The sequence below is a fragment of the Micropterus dolomieu genome, linkage group LG12, assembly GCF_021292245.1.
Source record: "Micropterus dolomieu isolate WLL.071019.BEF.003 ecotype Adirondacks linkage group LG12, ASM2129224v1, whole genome shotgun sequence".
NCBI classification, from domain to species: Eukaryota; Metazoa; Chordata; class Actinopteri; order Centrarchiformes; family Centrarchidae; genus Micropterus; species Micropterus dolomieu.
Genome location: NC_060161.1, coordinates 16,494,463 through 16,508,011, shown reverse-complemented (window position 1 = coordinate 16,508,011; position 13,549 = coordinate 16,494,463).

The following is a 13,549-nucleotide window of genomic DNA, read 5'->3' as shown; positions in this document are numbered from 1 at the left end:
CAACTGCTTGCAGTTCTAGTTTATTATTATTATAACTGATTAATTTATCTGTAAACATTTTAATGTTTAAGTAGATCATGTTTTGTATGTAAAATCTTAATCTGCCAAGTAAGTTTATGTAACTTAGTACATTTAGTGGAGAGAACACAAATGCATACAGTATTCCCCTAACAATAATTCATACTTCAGTACACTACTTGAGGAAATGTACTTAGTTAAATTCTACCACTGCACATCAGGAGTGCATCAGGACGCTTGAAGTAAATTGCATTTCTTTTATCTTTGTTTTTTCACCGCCACAATTAAGAACAAGTCTTTAATGGAGAACTTGGCGAAAAGTGAAATGCATCAACATCAATAATTAAGGAGCAAAAGACAAAAGCATAACAGTAAGATGGAGTGATCAAGGGGCTACTTGAAATCTTCAGACTGTTTTTTTTTTCTTTGCCGCTTAAATAGGTCTTCGGAGCCTCTGCACTGAAGTGCTTTTTAATCACTATCCCCCGGTGAAGCAGCTGAACGTGCTTTCGTCCCGACTCCGCCTACCCTTCAGTGTACCCTGATGACCCGGCATCATGGTGGACTGAAGGGCCCGAACAGGAGGATTCATGATGGGAAAAGTGTATTTATCATTAATGATATTCAGTTATCTATGCCACCATCTCCACACAACCGTCCTCTTTTCTTTTTTTTTTGAGAGCAAAAACAAACCCCAGTGAATTCACTGAGAGCGTACTGTGCATCTACAGTCACTTAGATGCAGATCAGCACACAAAAACAAACACCACACAGACACATTTCATACCAGGGGAATACAAATTAACCTGAGATGCCATCAGCAATTAAGCCTAATTTCAATAACGTTCAACATTTTATATTCGTGTGTGCTTTCCCATTAGCGTAATCAAGCGACAACAAATGTTTCCCTGCATGATAATGGCATGCTGCCTCCTCTGTGTGTGGATAAATTAAGGGAAACATACAAGAACTGATTAAATTTGGCCCATCAGGAGAAAGAACTGGGGTGATGGTTACAGACCTTCAAGACGGCAAATCCCCCTCACCATGATCTAATAGAAGACCAAAGAGGTATCCCGAAACGTGCATACTCAGCTAACCTTGAGCCTTGCCAAACCCCAGGATCAATCACTATTCAGAAACGCACCACTTGATGTTATTTCACTGATGAAGTGACGTTGCTGTTAAGAGTTGCTTAACATTAATATTCAGTAGTACTCTTGGTAGGATGGAGCAAGGCAGGCGTAATTAGAGTTGATGGGCTCCATAAGCATTAATATTGTAGTGCATCAGCAACGTGTGCCTCTTGCAGCAGCCGCTAGAGCATTCAATTCCCTGCTGGGAGAACTTACTTTTTTCAACAGCGTTTTCAGATTATTCAAGAGTAAGACCATTGATTATTAACACACACACACACACACACAAAAACAACATATGCATTGTTGCGCTCATTGAAGTCTTGGACAAACATCTGATCATAAGACAGTTTTACTTGATTATATGCGATGAGTTGGCAGAAGCATTCTAAACCTCCCCTGATAGAAGAACATGTAAACACAAATCAAACATGAGATATGAACAGAAATAGCCCCTCTGATAGGTGCTGACTGCGTTTTATCCACAGCCGGAGCACCAGCTCGTTCCCAGGTATTGATGTCAATTACAGAGATATCCATTAGCTCTGGAGTATTCTGAGGAGAGTCAATTTTGGTCATGTCATGCAGTTCAGTTTCTCATTGAGGAATGACCCTGGGAACCAGCTGGGTTCAGCTAGCACTGGGGCTAATGGCCCTAATGCATGATACAATAAACATGTGCCTTTATAAACCAGCCGGAACCTCTTACTGTGACAGCGGGCTCTCAAATGACACACACTCAACATTAAGCCTGGCCCATAAGAGTGTGTAACATTGTGCGATTACATTAGCAATGTGTTCTACACTGTGCAGTATGGCTCAATGAGGTGATGGCTGGGACAGTAATTACTACTATTCCGCTTTGTGCTTGTGTTGTACGATGAGGGGAAAACAGCTGGTTCTGAGGTCACCTATCCAGTCTTTGTGAATGTGTCCATCATAAGCGCACATTAAATCTTAAAACGGTTCCTTTGTAACAGCAGTCTGGTGCAATACCCTCAAATGACAGCCCTTGCAGAATTCTTACACACAAATATATACTGCACCACAATCCGCTTTTAGCTACACTGCAGAGATAAAAACCAAGCTGACCTATCTCATGAGGCATGATATATTGACCTGAGTGTATCTCTAGCCAGGTGCACACGGGGAAACTGATACAGTATCATAAAGTATTTCAACCAAACTGCAGTCAAACCCTTCTGCTCAAATCTGTACAGGGATGGAAAGACTAATAGAATGTTTGACTCAAGAAAAAGTACTTACTTTACTTACTTTAAAGTAGTTACTTTAGAGAAAATTTACTTTAAAAAAAAAATACCATTACTTGTGTAAAAATGTACTTAGATAAAAGTAGAAATTAGGTCAGTAATTAAGTTCCCTTCTTTAATTTTAAAAGTAATGCCAACCTTTACCATAAACCATAATATTTTCAGCCCAATTTTATTACATTGTTGTTCATTTTTTGCACTGTTTAGACTGCTAGGCTGGCCCGGACCTTACCCCCTGACACTTAACATGTACTGTATCTTTTCCACCTCACTACAGCTGCTGATTTGGCTCCTTTCTATAGTTCCACTCTCACTCAGTTTCTCATGTATTTTAATGAGACTTTTGTTTTTACTCTGTAACGATTGCAACATGGCACGTACCAAAGCAAAATACTTAAAAGTAAAAATTTTTACCCAAAGCACACAAAAAACGACTTTGTTACGGGAACGACAATAAATGTAATTTGTTACTTCCTCCCTTGAAAATGTGTTATCCTGAGACAAATTAGTATCAAAGCATTGTTGTGGTTATTATGATGAAGGACAGAGTGGGGCTGATATTATCAACCTCAAAGCATGTTCAGTATTTTGCACGTGATGTACAGCGTGGGCGATTGAGTAGAGCTGAAATACGAGATGCTGGTTTGAAGGACAAAATGCCTGCTGGAGCTCTGGGGAGTGGTAGCGGTGAGTGTATATGTGGGTGTGTGTGCGTGTGTGTGTGTGTCAGTGGGTGGGTGTCTGCATGGGTGTGTAAATGAAGAGGTAATCTCAGGAGTGAATGCCTTGGCAAAGAGCTAAGAGATGACCTCTCCAAGGAGGAAATCGAGGCAAAGAGGGAAAGGACTATATAAACGAGAATGTGTTCAAGTAAAGGAGGAGGAAGAAATAAGGTAGAAGCTATCAGAAAAAAAGAGAGGTCAAGAGGACAGCAGAGCGGAGGGCAGGAAGAGAAGTAGGACGGGATTGGTCTGTGATGAGGACAGCCTAACTCACGGCTCTGATTAGAGATTTTACTGAAAGCTGTAAAGACTGCAAGACAGTCTTCAAGTTAGTATCGGTCTGCGTTTTTTCTCACCTACAGCAAAAGGACCACTGTCTCCTAGTGGAGAGCACTTATATTGCCTGTGTCAGGATAGACAGTCTTTGACTTTCAGTTTAGTATATCCAGCTACATACAAGTCTCTGGCTTTTTAGCTATGCTAGTGGCATAGCTCAGTCGGTCAGTCGGCTAGTTCACCACCATTGGTTGAGACTGGAATGTCTCAACAGCTATCGGATGGATTGCCATGAAATTTGGTACAGATATCTATGGTGCCAATAGGATCCTATGACTTTTCCTGAGTGCCACAAGCATGTCAGAGTTTTCACTTATCCTGTGAGCCTAATGGATGGATTGGCACAGCATTTGATCCAGACATTCATAGTTCCCAGATAGTTGACATTATGTGTTTTGGGTGACATGTCTCAACAATTATTGGATGGATTGCCATGAAATGTAGTAATAACTTAAGCTATCCCTTAACTTTTCATCTGGCGCCATCATCAGATCAAAATGTACCAAAACACTTTGGTTTGTTACCAAATATCTGCAATACAAATGGAATTTCCATCCGCATATGTTGTAGCCTTCAGTTAATGATTGTGTTTCAACGCACATATTGAATTGGTGATCATCAGCACCTGTTTGGAATAATTGTTTAATCATACACCTGACATAAAGCCAACAAAATCCTTGACTTTGTGCACGTGTACCTAGAAGAATTGATGCTGTTTCGAAGGCAAGAGTCAGACCAAATATTGATTTGATATAGCGTTTTCTTCTGTTCACTCACTTTGTATTTTTTTAATTGATATAATCTATTAACAAGACTATTTATGAAAGTATTGTTACTTGAAAGCATTTTTTCCACACCTGCCGAAAACCTTTACAGTAAACTAGATCCAGCATTGAGTTTAATGCAAACATAATAGTGTGATGTAGACACGATTTAGTTATGATGAGGCACTATTTCAGAGAAATTGCACAAAGGCAATTGTTATTTATTAGAAAAGGTTTAAAAGTGCTTCAACGAAAATTCCTAGATTGGGCCAAAAACAAACAACTGCACTGCTCCATACGCAAATGTATATTATGAACCCTCATAATCACCAGTGAAATGGAAAACATGCAAAGGCTTACAATATGTATATTTCTCCAATAGTTTGCATCAGGAACACAATTGTGCAGTGTTATGCATAATTGGGATGCACAGCGGCTTGCATAATCAGGCCGTTTTTATAGGTCTACTCTGACCCGGTTAGTGAACTCAATTTCATATAAACACAGAAATCCTGCTCCGACATATTCCAAAATGTTTGTTGTGGCCAAGAGGAGTCTTCTAATGTCTCCCAGCAGGGTGTCATGCATGTCCACATGCAGCCTTCTGAATTCTAATGTTGAAACAAGGGCCAAAGACTTTTGGTACACAGCCTCATGAATATAAAATATTTCCTGATCCAGCCAGGTCAACTGTGGTGAAGCGACAACCACTATAAAAAGATGACTCCAAACATGGCATGCCTCACAAACACACAGCCTAATCATACACTGTACATGCAAACCAGTATGATGAGCTAAGCAGAGTTGTGCAGCCAGAAAGGGAAACAGGGAGCAGAAGGATCTATATTAAAAAGTGATAGTGTTCATTATTAATGGATTGGCATACCCTGACCAAACGGGAGAAAAATAAAGACAACCGGGAGGAGAGAGGGGGGATCACTGCATTTGTGCAAGAGCCTCAAAGCACTGTCTGTAATCACACATTGCTTCCTCTTTCCCCCCCTCCTATCGAGGAACCTGAATGTGAATGCATTAAGCAAAAGGGATCACAGCAAAGATTATGAATAAGAAAGTACCGCTGTTGATTATGCGTTTTCCACGCGCGGATACAATTTACAGCTATCAGGTCTTGTGATGATTGAATGCAGTCTGTTGCCTCCTGGTAGTTGAATGGGGAAGGAAATGAAGAGTGGCGTGCACGGAAGACAGCACTTTCCGAGGAGCAGAAACTCTACACCAGACTATCATTTCTGGTCCTGTTTACCTTCCAACGCAATCCATCAGTCAAGCAACTGACGAATCCCTCATGAGTACATTACACAGTGGCCCAGCTTTGTTGAATGCAGAATATTTATAGTACCAGCAGGGTCTATGTATTAGATTATGTGCTGTAGAGGGAATCACAGAGGAACTGTCTAGTGTATTACTTGATTATCATGAAATGAGAATGAGGCCTCGAGATTGAACAAAAGTCTTCTACTTCAAGGAAGTCTGGAGGAAAGAAAGAACATGACGTTTCCATTTCAAAGGCTTCAACTCACAAGCCGCCGTAACAACATAAACAGAGAGCGGCACGTGATACCTGTTGTGGGAGAGAGCTAGAGAAGGGAGCGCAGGAGAAAGAGAAAGATTCAGAGAGAACATTAAAAAGGCAGGGTATAATGCATGTACACATCACGCTTTAGCTCTTATCTGTTCCAAACAACACATCTGTTCAAAACAACAGCATATGAGAACACACCATTTGAAGAATGCAATCAGAGATGGTTAGGTTCCCGTGACAGCAAGGCGCCCCTTCATCTCTCTCAGTGCAAACAGAATCTTTCTTCCACGTGGCGGGAGGCGGGTGGCGGTGGCAGCTGCGATTTTTGCGAGGCCCTGCCTCAACAGCACGCCCATGCTTTGTGGAGTTCACAATTATTGGCGCCCATGTGTGACAATATGATGTTTGTTGAGAGCTGCTACAAGTGTCTCCAGTAATAAGATGGCATGTGGCAGAAAGAAAGCGGTGCTGCCTGAGTAAACAGACAAAGTTATCTCTGATGAAATACTAAAGGCAAAGCAGAAGTGGCTCACAAGCAAACTAACCATCTGAGATCCTCTATGTAAATTACCTTTTGGACAATTTGAATTTAATACATGCATGCTCATTTTCAAATGTTAGTTTCAGTACTAGACAACCCCTAAGACATAAAAAACAATAACACGCTTTGGTCAGAACTGCCAACTTTCATCTACGTAACATTGCTAAAATCAGGAACATCCTATACCAAAACGCTGCAGAAAAACTGGTCCACGCATTTACTACTTTCAGGCTTGACTATTACAATTCTTTACTAGAGGGCAGCACAATTAAGTCTCTAAAGGCTGTCCAGCTGATCCAGAATGCAGCAGCGTGTGTTCTGTCAAGAGTCGAGATCAGAGAGCATATTTCTCTCCCTGTGAAATATAGAATAGATTTTAAAATTGTTCTACTACAAAGCCTTAAATGGCCAGGCACCATCGTACCTCAAAACACTCCTGATACCTTACTGCCCCAATAGAGCACTGCACTCTCAAAATTCAGGGCTGCTAGTGGTACCTAATGTAACTAAGGTTAGAGTGGGAGCAAGAGCATTTAGTTATCAGGCGCCTCTACTATGGAACCAGGTCCCAATTTGGGTTCGGGAATCGGACAACATCACCACTTTTAAGGCAAGACTTAAGACTTTTTTGTTTAATAAAGCTTTTAGTTCGGGCAAGATTGAGCAAATTTAAAATTATTAAATCGTTTTATCATTTTTTTTGTTGATTTTATTCAGATTGTATTTTATCTTGTGTTTTATAACATGCATTCTGTATTTTATGGTTTATTTTATTTAATTTCAGTGCATTTTGTGTATTGTGTAAGTGTATTGGGACCATGTCTTTTGGTGATTTTGCACTTTAAATAAAACTTGACTGTATCAGCACTTCACAAGAGTCTGGACCATTTGAAGATTTTACAATGTTGTGCTTTAAGTGTGTTCTCCATCTTTCACTTTAAATCTTAAATAAGTTGCACCTTCTGTGGACAAATGGCATTTACCCACCACTACAGCTTTGACGTAACAACAACTCTGTAGACACAGTGTGCATTCACTTTAGGACAGTAATTAAAAACGTGCCTCAAACATCATGTAATTTACTGCATCCACATTGCCAGAAGCCTTGTTGGTAACTGTGGTCCTAGGAAAAGCAATCTACATTGTGCAGATAAAATATGATTATGGGCAAATGAAACATAATCAAAGAATGCCAAGGGTATGTCAAAATAATTGTGTTACCATGGACACAGTGTTGGAGAGGCAATTAAGTAGTTTAGATCCTTGAATTAAGATTTGTTTTGCGCACAAGTGTATGTTTTAGGTGGATTTGTTTTCAATTTATTTCAGTCTTTCATCAAAACCCTTTCCTGTTTAAGACAAGACCAGGTGTTTTTGTTTTGTTGCAGTAGATGATGTGATGGATTGGATTCTCAAACAGATTTAGCCATAGTAAAATCTTTTAATTATATAGTCTGCCAAAAAAGTACAATAACACAACTTTCTAATGAAAAATGTAGTGACATTAACGCTAGATGTTGTCATACTAATACTGTAATTATCAAAAATGTCTATTTTGGTCTTGTTTTAAAATTTTTTCAAAAAACAGCTTCCTCTTTGGCGCTTTACTAATGAGCAATGCATTCTGAAGTAGATGTTATGTTTTGATCAATTAATGTGCCAAATTATTAAGGCTTTGATTTGATGTTGTAGAATGTGCCCAACTCCAGTAACTGTGATATTTGGGGGTGGCGAGCAGCCACCTCATGCCATAATGATCATAACCAATTACAAATCCTCCAATCACTCTGAAGATAGCTAATGCAGCAAAGTTGGCGCTCGCCCCTGCCCAGGATAGCCGAAGACAAATTTCATGCTAGATTAATGCTGGCCAATTGTATGCCACTTTCAATTAAGTTCATTTTCTCCTCATAAAAGCTCACAATTGAGATATTTTGACGGATTTTAATGCTATCCATGCAGAGACTTTCATATCTTGATTCAAAGTGGGTTGTGACAGGAGAGGTTAGTCCACCCAAAACCCCCCCACACCATGATTGAAATCAAATTAGCAGTATTTGCTTACATGCTTACACTCGCAGATTGCATGTTTAGCATTCAATCAATATTTGGTGTTGTGGCACAATAACTTTTTGAAATGCAATTAGCTTCATGGCACGGGGAGATGTATGTAAAGTGTTTCGGCATGAATAGACTTGATTCAGGTTGTCCAGTGCAATTATCTGCTGAGGGGAAAGTGGCAAACAGAGTGGCAATTTGGCCACAGCTCGCTCACACTGTACTGTTATGATTACCTTTATGGTCCCCATTGATTTCCTGATGACATTATGACTTGTAATTTTCACAAGCAATCTCCATGAGAAGAAGCTTGCTGTTCATTTGAAAGTCATGATTTCAGTTCTTTCCCCTTCACCCTGGGTATATAGTATTATTTTTTTTCCTTGTTCCCTCATCCTTTACTCTCATCCCCCCTCCGTCCTCCCACTCCCACCCCATGCACACATACACAAACAGATGGGAATTTCTAAGAAATTAAAATCCCATTTTTGGCTCAAGTTCAATCCTTTTCTCTTTTTCTTCTCCCCCAAATCTTCTGGCACAGAAATGGCCAATTCATGACAGCAAAGCTGAGTGAGCACACTAGCGCACACATTTACCCATGGCAATTTCTTCTAACAAGATGAGAGGTGTTTTTCGTCTCATGTTTGATGTGATACAGGTGTGGATGTTACCTTTCTAAGCCAAGACAAGTGCACTGTAATATCCCTCTAGAATAAATACTCTGGCATGAACATCCTCTGGAAAAGCGAGTAAGAGAAAGTGAAGGACAGTCACTTCACACTCAAGGTAACGCATGTGAGTATTTACTGTGCCGCTTTTTTAAAGCATTCTGCTTATCTTGTGTTAAATGGACAACCTTGTTCATAACATGCAAGATATGAGGAGGTCCTGGGTGATAACCCCCATCTCTCGCTCCTTTCCTTATAATCAAAGTCACTCGCCACTGCCAGTGTTGCACTTGCAGCGCGATTCGCTTTTCGATAGCCCACCATCCCTCTAGCAATTACAGTTCTGACAGCTCCACTAAGACACGCTTCCCTGCTATAATTACCCATGGCTTATTTATCCAGGATGGGTATGTAAGTGTGTGTGTGTGCGCGCGCGAGTGTGTCGTGCCGAGGGGGTTTGGACTTGTAATAATGATCATCGGGGGAACCTGATCGTCTAACGGGTGGCATGTTTGTGCTAAATAGAAAGGGAGCTCCCCATTATGTTCCCTTCACTTCTGCAAGGAGCCTGCCTACCATGTTATTATAAAGCGCTGGTTAGCAGCATGTCCTCATTTAGAGAATGCAGTAGCAAAGACTCTACTTTTCGCTGATAAATTTCCCCTGTTGATGAATACAATTTGGCCGATACCAGAGTAGATCATCAGTACAAGGAAGCCAGTGGATGTAGCACCTTTTTGATGAAGACAGAAGGCTTGACTGTGCTGATGAGGGTCAAGCGTTTGCTGCAACGCAGGAAATACAATTCCTTAAAACTGCCTCTTGTGATTGAAATATATGATGAGATAAAGAAGACAGACCGCTTCTGGGTAAATAGGTGAGGTCCCTCTGCCTTTCCTTGCTTGCGACCCCGTCTGATGAGATCACAGTTTGGGCTGATGATTCCGTCAGTCCCCCCTTAGCAAAAAATATGATTGGTGCAAATTCACTCAAGTCATTTGCAACAGCCATCAAGAGTGTTAAAGTCAGTGTTTTCCTCTGCAGGTCTTGTAATATTCGACTGATTTAAGCACATCATGATTAACATTTGTCAGTTCTCAGCATTAGCATGTACTGCTTGTTCTACAGCAACACAGGAACACAATTATACGCCTGTAACTATGACAGCTGTGCTGGCACATGTAAGTTGGTTAGACGATACAAACGTATTCGGACATTTCACGGTGGAAGAGCATCAAAAAGCTAGTCACATTTTCCCTCCAGTACAACATTATGACTGTGTTTCCTGGGGAATATCAAGTATCAAAGTAGGCTGTCCATTTGCAATGTGTATTACCCTGGAGATCCATAATATGATTTATCTTTACACCATCTCATTTCGTCACTTTACTGTATGATCATTCGGCGGATTGCCTTGAATTTTTAGCATCGTTTCCCTCTGCTGTGCTAATTTTTGCCACATTAAAAACGCAGAGGGGAGGTAGTGTTCTGACAAATTGTTCTTTTGTTATCCTCAAAGCTCACTGGCAACCGGAGGTTCATATTTACATTTGCCAACCTTGTTAAGTAAGTCTTAAACACACCATTGACAGAAAGCTGACAATTTTGGAAAAAGAGAAATGGAAGGGACTTTATTTGCAGTTTTTCTGCTGCTATTTTAGTTGGAACATTGTCTGCATCATGACAACAAATGATGGTACTGCAGTTTTTGGTGTTTGCGGAGATGGGGGGGTGGTGCTTTTTCCCTCCGACTGGCTGTCACTGCAGTTCTAAATCAGGCATCATAGCCTCTTCTCATTAAAAACCATCCTATTAGACACATGGCCCTGAAAGCCTTCCAAACAGAGCTTGTTTTGACCCTTTTACAACCCTTTTTCTTTGCGTGCCAGTGAGACGAGCAGAAAAGTAGTCTGCAGCTGGTACACGATTGACAAGGTAATTTTAGATTCCCCACTGTATGCAGTATTTTCTCACTGTGGCAAAATACGAGCATATACATATATTTGAGATTTTTCTAATCCCCGCACTTTTAGTCTCCGAGCTCAATCCTACAGACTGGCTCTAATGCAGCGTTTCATTCTCAATTACATTTAATGGATGGATTAGACATCTAGCCTATTCACTTTGCATGTTATGCAGTTGAGCATGTGAATTGGGTTGAATCTGCAGGGGAACGCTGCTTGTTTTCTTGGGGCCAGCCTCTGAGGTATATCAAGCCCGGCTGCCAAAAAAGGCGATGTTTGCCTCCGTCAAAATTCCCCAAAGTTAACCTTGTAACAAGTAAGGTGGAAAAACCGACATGTCTTGCATCTCTGCACGACAGCGCAAGACATGTCATACTGCTTTTTCTCTGCTTCCATGTTCTCAGTGTCTTCAACAGAATTATACAAAAAAGCCCTTCTGCCAAAGTGCTAGAGTTATGAGTCCTTTTGTGCCTGAGGATGAAAGACCTTCTCATCTTCCCACAATACTGTCAAAAGCCAGGCACTTTTGTTTATCCTCTCTGCCCCAACAGAAAGGCCAAATAACAATAATAATGTCTCATATAATTAATAATCTCTAGATCTGACATGACTTCTGAATGTTGAGGGTGCTTTTAATACAGCAACATAAAACAGCTACTATCACACGATTAAAAGGAAAAGTCTGACATTTGTAAAAATATGCATATTAGCTTAGCACAAAGACTGGAAACAAGTAGAAACAGCTAGCCTGGGTCTATCCAAAAGGTACCAGAATCCAACTTCCAGGACCTCTAAAGCTCACTGATTTACACCTTACATTTCTTCTGTTTAAAGGCCACTCAACAGTCACAGTCACTTTCTCATTTGCAAAGACATGCTGTTAGTGATATTAGCTATAGTAGCAGGAGAGTTGTGTGTATTGCTGTCTGGAGCTGTTGTTCTGGCTCTGGGACCGTCTCGTCCTCTCTGCATGTTAGCTTTGCAGCAGCAGCTGTAGTGACAGTTTGCTCACCCATAACTTAGCTAACTTTAGTTACATAACTTTGCTTTACATCATGGTATTTGTCATGGTGAAGGATTTCTCCAGAATCGCTTACTACACCTTTAAGCCGTACAAAAACTGTATAAGCAATAATTTGCAATTTACAGGGGCTTATGTGCCAGACTATTTTTTGGCTGGGACCAGTAATTTCCTAGAGACTCCTCTGGTTGCCAGGTCCCAGTCAAGAAATAGTCTGGCACCCAACCACCTATAAAACATGAAATTGTCATTTCAACACTTTAGTGTTTGACCATACAGACACGAAAGTGACATCAATCTTCTCATCTCTCTCTTGGTAAGAAAGTGAATAAGCGCATTTTCCAAAATGTGAAACTGTTCCTTTGAGAATCATTCATAATAATCTCAGGAGGTATGTTGGAACCACCTCTACTAATACCAACACAGTTTATCATCAGTAGTTGTGTGTCACTGCAGCGCCTCAGTCACCCCCGTGCCGGACGACTAGCTCTGCGTAATATCTTTGGATAAGCAACAAACTATGTAACTAAGAGAGACAAAGCACCACAATGCTCAGGCAAATTTCACAATAACAGCAGTTTGTTTATACTTCCACTGATAACTAATGTCTACAACTTGCAGAAAAAGCAACTGACATCACTTTTTAGGCAGCATTTTGTTGCAATTTTGGTGTGGACACATATTCATTATGTAGCACGGTGAGAGACGTGCAGCAGGACATGCTAAAAGGTCCTCTGTCTGCAAACAGACTGAATACACATATTACTCACACTCGGTCTTTTCTAATCAGTCTTTTTCTGTGTATTCTTAGTTTTATCACAGTCATGGCACTGAGGAACAGGCGCCACCCTGCACCGTGTTAGTAAACGCCACATGAAACAAGTGGAAATTTTTAAACATTGAAAGTGAATTATGAACAAATACAACAGAGGCAGATATGCAATATGGTATGACAACAAAATAAGGTTTTCCTTCTGAAAAAAAAAATGAGGTGACTTTCAGTGTAACCTGTTTAATTTGTTTCATTCCGGGATGGGAGGGGTGGTTGTTATCATTCCAATTCAAGTAATTAAAACATCACTCTGCATGTGCCAAAGAACTGCTGTTTTTCTCTCTTTTTTTGCCTCTGCACTGGGTCTCCAAAGCATCAGCACATTACAAACCAATTTCCCTATATCAGCTTATATTCACATTTGATTCTGTCGCAGTGCTGATGGGAGCTGGAACACGGGTCTCTGTACACTGGAATCTAAATAACGTTATGAAGCCTGGCGCAGACCTCATTTATAATCCAATGCCTTGGCTGAATTCCATTATGAGTTTTTTCCCTCCTTTATTTGTGGGAAATAAGGGAAAACTGAGATTATAAAAATGGCATCAACATACAGTTGCTGTTTGGAAGCAGTGGCTTCAGTGTAAAAGAGACTATGTGCACAAAAGGTAGCCGAGGACAAGGTTTTATAAATTACCCTCCCTTTGGGGACAGCAACAATATATCAGCTTC